Consider the following 7,514-nt stretch of genomic DNA (forward strand, 5'->3'; position numbering starts at 1 on the left):
TTTCTTCAGAAATGAGCTTTTTGGTTTAATTCCTTTGAATGTGCTGGCTAAGATTAAGCCACAAGTGCCTTCAGAACAGAAAGCGCTGCAAAAGAATTCAGATCTGTCTGCAAAGCTGGGAACGAAAGCACTGCGGGGGGCGGGGGCGTGAGCTCAGGCATGCGCACATGCGTCAGCCGTGTCAACACGGAATCGCGCGTTCAGTGTGACCATTCCTCCTTGCAGGCCACCGCCAAGGTGCCCGCTGTCTGAGGCTGTCCCTGACCACGGGGCTCGGGTTGGCAATGGTCCTGGAGGCCAGCTGTGAGGGGAGGCCTGAGCCTGAGCCAGGAACACTTTCCCCAGGTCCGAGGCTCTAAGGGGACCCCTGTATAACCTAGGGATAATTTTTCATATTTAATAAACTTTTAAAATTTGATAAACTTTAGGGAATTCCCTAGAGGTCTAGTGGTTAGGATTCGAGGCTTTCACTGCTGAGGGTGAGGGTTCAATCCCTGGTTGGGAAATTAAGGCTCCACAAGCCACACAGTTGCAGTCAAAAATAATAATAATAATGTACTTAATGTTCTAGAGCAGTTGAAAGTGTCTAGAAAAATCGGGCAGATGGTAGGAGCAGTCCCGTCCCCTCACCGTCCACCGCTTGTTGCTCATACCTGGCTGGAGTGGGGTACCTTTGTTAGAACTGATGAGCCGACTTGGATACATTATTGTTAATCAACTCCATAATTCAGGCGAAGGCTCGATCTTAGAGTCCACAGGTTCTGACAAACGCAGGTGATGTGCCCATCTTACACACAGAGCCATTCATTCCACCGCCCTAAAAACGCCGTGTGTTCCACTGTTCACTAACGTTTCAGTGAGTGAAGACAGATGCTGTCTAGGTTGGTCATAGCTTTTCTTCTAAGGAGCAAGTGTCTTAATTTCATGGCTGCAGTCACCATCTCCAGTGATTTTGGAGCCCAAGAAAATAAAGTCTCTCACTGTTTCCACTGTTTGCCCATCTATTTTCCACGAAGTGATGGAACCGGATGCCGTGACCAAACTAGACAGTGTGTTGAAAAGCAGGGGCATGACTTTGCCAACAAAGGCCCGTCTAGTCAAGGCTATGGTTTTTCCAGTGGTCGTGCATGGATGTGAGAGTTGGACTATAAAGAAAGCTGAGCCCCGAAGAACGGATGCTTTTGAACTGTGGTGTTGGAGAAGACTCTTGAGAGTCCGTTGGACTGCAAGGAGATCCAACCAATCTATCCTAAAGGAAATCAGTCCTGAATATTCATTGGAAGGACTGATGCTGAAGCTGCAACTCCAATACTTTGGCCACCTGATGTGAAGAACTGAGTCCTTGGAAAAGACCTTGATGCTGGGAAAGATTGAAGGCGGGAGGAGAAGGGGACGACAGAGGATGAGACAGTTGGATGGCATCACCGACTTGATGGACATGAGTTTGAGCAAGCTCCGGGAGATGGTGAGGGACAGGGAAGCATCCAGTCCATGGGGTCGCAGAGTCGGACACAACTGAGCGACTGAACTGAACTGACCTGAAAGAGACATAGGGTTACAAAGGAAACCAGTTATTTTGAAATAGTTATCAAAATATTAAAGTGATGGCTGGGCCCCTTGCTGACCTGGGTGAGGAAGCGGGAGCCGACAGCGTGCAGGGTCAGGAAGGGATGAGGGTGGAGCCTCGGGTTTCCTGGTAGAGACAGAGCCCCGGGCATCAAGGACAGATGCTCTTGGAGAAGGGCCGCTGAGCTCCGGTCAGAGTCGACGAGACCAAAGATGCCATTTGCTCCCATCCGAGCTCACAGGCCCCTGAGCTGAGGACCCCTGCCCCTGGAAGAACAGCAGAGGCTGGTGAGCCCGGAGAGCATGGGCCAATGGGAAGAGAAGACGTGCTTTCAAAACCAAATCCATGTTTCTTTTGGAAGCACCATCTAGACAAGTAGCCAAGTGGGTCTCGTGTTTCTCTGTTAGCACAGCCGACTCCTGGCAAATTCAATTATCTCGCTTTGACAGAAAATGGGTTAATTAGGAGGAGTCGATCAGGCTTGGCGGGAGAGAGTGTGATTAGCGCCTGGCCACACCTCAGGCACACAGCCGTGGGACCGGAGAGCTGCTGCCGGAGCCGGGGGGACCACAGGGCGACCTGCACCCCGAGCCGCCCCCGGGGGCCCTGCCCATCAGAGCCTGCAGGGCCCCTCCCCCCAGCGCCCTGACACCGCGACTCCCGGAGTGCGGGGCACGCGGATAAACAGGGCCGTGACAGCTCAGGGCAGATGTGGCTGGGCCTGGGCACGCGGGCTGTGGGGATGGACGCGCAGGCGTGGGGGTCAGATGGCGGCACCTTCGGGGCTTCTGGGAGGAACCCACCAGGCTGGATGGACAAGCCTCCAGACAGCAGCCTTCCGAGCGCAGTGGCTCTGTGGGCAGCATCCCCGGCTGCTCAGGGCCTCTGCCTGCCGCTCCGGGACTGGCTGGGGTCAAGGCAGGAGGCTCCCCACGTCTCTCCACTGCTGTGGGAGCGGGGGGCTGGGCCAGCCTGCCCAGGCCCCAGCAGTCAGGATACCACGTGCGTGGTGGGTGACCTGTGCCCTGGGGGCCAGCCACCCAGCATCTCACCCTCCCTTCTGGGTGGCGGCCACTACCTCCATGAGGCATCTGGCCCTGGGCTGGTGGGCAGGCTGTGATGGAGGCGCCCCCGGGGCAGGCAGGGGTCCACTAGCTTTCCTTGGGGGCCCCTTCCGAGCACTCGCCTGCCCCTACTCCCGCCCTCAAGGCAGGCCTGGCATACGTGGTCCCACTTGCCACTCGACAGGTGCCCTAGCCAGCCAGGCCCCCAGTGGGTGGGTCCTCTGAGTGAGGGGGTCCTTTCCGGGCTCAGAGTGGGTCCCACGGGGCATCTGCGTGTCTGTCCGATGGCACAGGGTGGCCTCGGCCGCATCGGGCACCCCCCTCCCGGAGGGTGGGCTCCAGGGTGGTGTTCTGGGCTCCACACTCAGCGTCTTCACGCGCAGCCTGATGTCCTCAGAGACGTGTGGACGGTGCCCCTCTGGACACCGGGGCCTGGCTGGGGCCTCTCCTGCCCCCTGGCCCTGCCCTGCCTCTGTGAGCACGTGGACTCCAGGGTGCACGGGGGGCCAAGGCGGGCCGGCTGCCAACGTGGGGTCTTCGAGGTGGTCCCTCATCAGGCCCCAACCCTGCCCAGGAAACCGGCTCCAGTCCCCTCCCTCCATGCCTAGTGGGGCCCCTGCTCGTGGAAGTCATGCCCCGACGAGCGGGCCTCCCCGGCTCCGTGGTCCCTGTCGCGGCCTTTCAGCCGGGGCACAGGGCTGCCGGCCGCTTGCTCCTAGCAGTGCCGTCTCCAGGATGGCAGGCTCCTCGGGAAGGCCTTTTGCTGTGGGGATGGCGTGGGCCACGCTGCCTGGGTGGGGCAGGGGTGGGCGGGGAGTGGGCATCTAGCGGGCTGGGCTGGCCTCCCCATGAGATCTCAGGGCCTGCCCTGGCCCGCCAGGCCGCTTCTGCACATGGACTTCTCCCCTGCCTATAGCCTGTGCCCACCTGCAGCCCAAGTTCCGGGCAGGCTCCGGGGGCTTGTCTGGCACACGCTGGAGGCCCTGGAGACCGTGCACGCAGCGACAGAGACAGCGTTTCCTAGGAAACTGCAGCCAGCCAGCTGCGGGCACCAGCCTGCGGGGCGGGGCAGGGCGGGGCCTGGTGCGGGCCGGGGACCCCAGGCTGGAGGGGGCGTGGGCTCCCGGGCCTCTGGTGGGCTGGGCCGGGCCTCCTCACCGTGATCCAGGGCCTGCCCTGAGACCCTCCTCAGAGCAGGTGTGTCCCTGCGCGTGTGTGAGCCTGGGCGTTGTGTTATGTGTGTGTGTGTGCGGGTCTGTGTGGGGGTGTCTGTGTGAGCCTTGATGTTGTGAGTGTGTTGTGTGTGTGGGGGTCTGTGTGATGGTGGGTTCCCGTGGGACATCCGGGCGTCCTGGCTCTGTGGGGGTGTCTCGGGGGAGTCTGAGTGAGCCTGGACATTGTTCGTGTGTGTTGTGTGTGTTCGGGTCTGTGTGATGGTGGGTTCCCATGGGACATAGGCATCTTGACTCTGTGGGGGTGTCTTGGGGAAGCCTGAGTGGGTGTGGGTCGCGGCTGCGTCTTTTCGGGCCTAGGGCCCGGGCAGCAGCCTCAGGCACCAGAATCAGGCCCAGCCCCCTCCTCACCCACCGGCAGAGGCCTTGAGCCTCCCAGCCTCGCCCACTGGTAACAGCAGCAGGGCTGTCCCGCCTGTCCCAAGAGACTGGCCCTCCTCGGTGGGGCGGCTGGAGGGAGAGAAGCTCAGGGGATGGGTGAGGCCCAGGCCGCTCCTCAGAAGGAGGTGGACGGTGCCTGCGGACCCGGGTGGTCCTGGAAGCCCCTGCCTGCGGCTTCCTGCCGGCCCCACCCCGCCCCATCCCTGCCCAGGCTCCCCTGGCCCCTGTGCCTGGTGAGGCCTCACCCCCAGGGCATGGGGGGCCCAGCTCCTGGGGGCACCACGGACAGAGCTGGGCACAGCTGTCCCTGGTGGTTCTCTCGCCCCTGGCACAGGGGCCTGAGACTGTGCACAGAGGTCAGTGACTCCCAGTCTGCCTATTCTCTCCCCATGGGGAACCCACCACCCTTCCCTGGGGCTCCAGGCAGGGCACAGCGAATGTTGCCAGGAAACCCGGAGGCGCCAAGGCCTCAGAGCCTGCACCTCATTTATCCATTCATTCGGTCATCCAGTCACCCCTCCGGCCCCTGGGGGACCCAGGCCCCAGGAGAGCGCAGGGCGCCTGGAGTGGTCACTTGCCCCCTGGCTGTTAAACCCAGACGTGCTTCTGTGAGGGCGTGACAGCAGGGGGGAAGCGCCTTGGGATGCAGGAACCAGCCCTCGTGGAAATCGTGGAAATCGTGGGAATCGCAGGGACTTCCTGGAGAGGCAGGCTTCAGGCTGCGGCTGAAGCAGCTGTGGGAGGGAGGTTGGTGGGGCTGGCTCTAAGGAGGGGCAGATTAGCTCAGCCGTGTGTGTGTGGGGGGGGTCCTCTCAATCCTGCCCAGACACGGGTCCTACAGGAGGATTTGCGTGTGGAGGGTGTCGGGGGAGATGAGCCAGGCTGAGGCGTGGGATCCGGGCCCTGGAGGAGCGCGGCCTGGGCCTGGGGCGGGGGGGCCGGGGGTCTGGAGGGCCAGGGCTACCCCAGCAACTGTGAGTGTGGGCCGGGGCAGAATTGAGGGCCTCCCTGGGGGTGAACAGTGTGGGGTGGCTGATGGGCTCACCCAGCCCAGGAATGAACGTGGGCAGCCCCAGGCACCCCATCACCCCCACCCTGAGATCTGCCCGGGTGGGCGATGGTGAGGGGGGCTAAGCAGGGAGGCCCTGCCAGGCCCAGCCCCAGCCGGCAGAGACTCCCAGAGGACCTCGACTCCCAAGGACAGGCAGCGGCCCCGAGCCCAGGGCTGGGATGCTCTGAGGGGTCCCCTGTGCTGGGTGCACAGACGTGATGGCCCCAGGGAGCCCCTTCGGACAGCAGAGGTGTGGCCACGGCCGAGTCCACCCCCAGAGAGAAGGGCTGTGGGGTGGAGAGGGCCGAGCAGGGCACAGGGGTCCTGGCCGGTGGGGGGGCGGGCAGGCAGCCTCTCTTCCCTAGGCCCCCGACTCTATCCAGCGGGCTCCCCCACCCCCCCCATTGCTCGACTCTCACAGTGAGGCCCAATCCCTGTGGGACCCGATATATGGATTTTCCTCTTTGCTAATTGGAATCTGTCTGCCTGCAAGAATTAAACATGCCGGCTTTCTAGTCGGCATTTTAAACCAGCACGTTTCCCTCTGAGCCAGGATTGGGCAAGGGCAAACAGGACACTGGCCTGACGCAGACAGAAGGGGGACGCTGCGGCCGCCAGCTCTGCAGCCCCTCGCCCCTGCCCTAGGCCCCAGGTGGGGTCGCCCTCCCCACCCGGCCTCATGGAGGACTCTGGGCCCCAGAGGCGACGGCAGGCTTGCCTCCTGCTCACCGCCGGCTCCGTCTGGGGGAGAGGGCGGTGCGGCTCCTTACGTAATTGTTCTCGAGTCTAATTTAGCTCGAGTCCTCTTGGGCTCCAGAAGCCACAGCACAGCCAGGTCTTTGCCAGCGTGGGGGTGCAGGGGGCGGTGCACAGCTCCTGGCCTGTGTTCAGGTTACTTTAGCCCCTGGGACACAGCAGAGCCACAAAGCCGGGTGGTGGTGGGCCTGCTGAGCCTGGGCCCCTGAGGCTGGGAGAGGGCACGGGGGCGGGGCCTGGCTGCGGGTGCTGCGAGCAAGCTGGGAGGGGCCCCTGGTCCATCCCGGCTCAAGCGCAGGCCCCCAGGGGCCAGCCAGGGCCGGTCAGGGCTAGACAGGGCCGGTCAGGGCCGGTCAGGGCTCAGCGCCTGGCCTTGCTGGAGCCCGGGCAGTCAAACGCCACCGAAGATGCGGCTGTCAGGAGCCCCTTGGACAGGTCTGCTGTCCGGAGACCCAAGGAAGAGACTGCCCTCCACTGAAACCACAGCCCCTGCATCTCCTCTCTCTCACACGGAACACGTCTGGCATCAGACGCCCGCTGGGTGTCCTGCAGTTCAACTGGATTCTGACACCAGCTGGTTTGTGCAGAGGGAGGAGAAGGGGAGGACAGAGGATGAGATGGCTGGATGGCGTCACGGACTCGATGGACGTGAGTCTGAGTGAACTCCGGGAGTTGGTGATGGACAGGGAGGCCTGCGTGCTGCGATTCATGGGGTCGAAGAGAGTCGGACACGACTGAGACTGGCTGGCAGGACCCCGGGAAGCGCTTACCTCGGTCCAGGAGTCTGTTGTGGCATAAAGTGCACGGATGGACAGCCAGTGGCAGCGGTGTTTCGGGGGCGGTCTGGGGGAGTCCCACACACAGGAGCTTCTGTCCCCGTGGAGCGGGGTGTGTCCCCTCTCGGTACATGGATGCGTCCACCCACCTGGACTCTAAAGCCTGTACTTTAGAGATTTCTACTGCGGCTTCCTCACTTCGGAGTAGTTGAGCGTTATCAGTCCCCAGCCCCTCCCACTTCCTGGAGGGTGGGCGTGGGGTATAGAGGAAAGTTCTAGCTCCTAACCACGGCTTGGTCTTTCTGGTGACCGGCTCCCACCTGGGAGCCCACCCAGAATCACCTCATTAGGACAAATGACACTCTTGCCACCCAGGAAATTACGAAGGATTAAGTAGGTCCGCGGTGGGACCTGGGGGCAGAGGCCAGCACTTATCTCTTCTGTTATTCCGCACCCTCCAACCTGCGGTGGGCCCCATCCAGCCTGCTACAAGACGCAGGAGGAAAAGGCTGCCTTTCTGCTTGGGAAAACGGAGCCCTTCCCGGGTCTGCGGGCTGCCGGCCAGCCCTGCAGACTCCAGCCCCGTGGGCCTCGCAGTGTGCGCGTCTCCTTAAAACAGAGCTCTCCTCCACGCGCCCCACCCCGCCCCCACACACCCCGCTGGTTCTGTGCCCTGGGGAATCCTGG

At 62.3% G+C, this 7,514-nt stretch overlaps 1 long non-coding RNA gene across 1 annotated transcript; it reads right to left on the reverse strand.

Annotated features, from left to right (window-relative positions):
* Positions 1 to 7,033, reverse strand: LOC138427488 (uncharacterized). The gene is made up of 3 exons (XR_011252027.1): positions 6,822 to 7,033; positions 1,626 to 1,833; positions 1 to 1,538 (listed from the first exon to the last, which is right to left on the reverse strand). It is a non-coding gene; the product is annotated as an uncharacterized lncRNA (long non-coding RNA).
* Positions 7,034 to 7,514: the final 481 nt, after the last annotated feature.

Source organism: Ovis canadensis, chromosome 22, assembly GCF_042477335.2.
Source record: "Ovis canadensis isolate MfBH-ARS-UI-01 breed Bighorn chromosome 22, ARS-UI_OviCan_v2, whole genome shotgun sequence".
NCBI classification, from domain to species: Eukaryota; Metazoa; Chordata; class Mammalia; order Artiodactyla; family Bovidae; genus Ovis; species Ovis canadensis.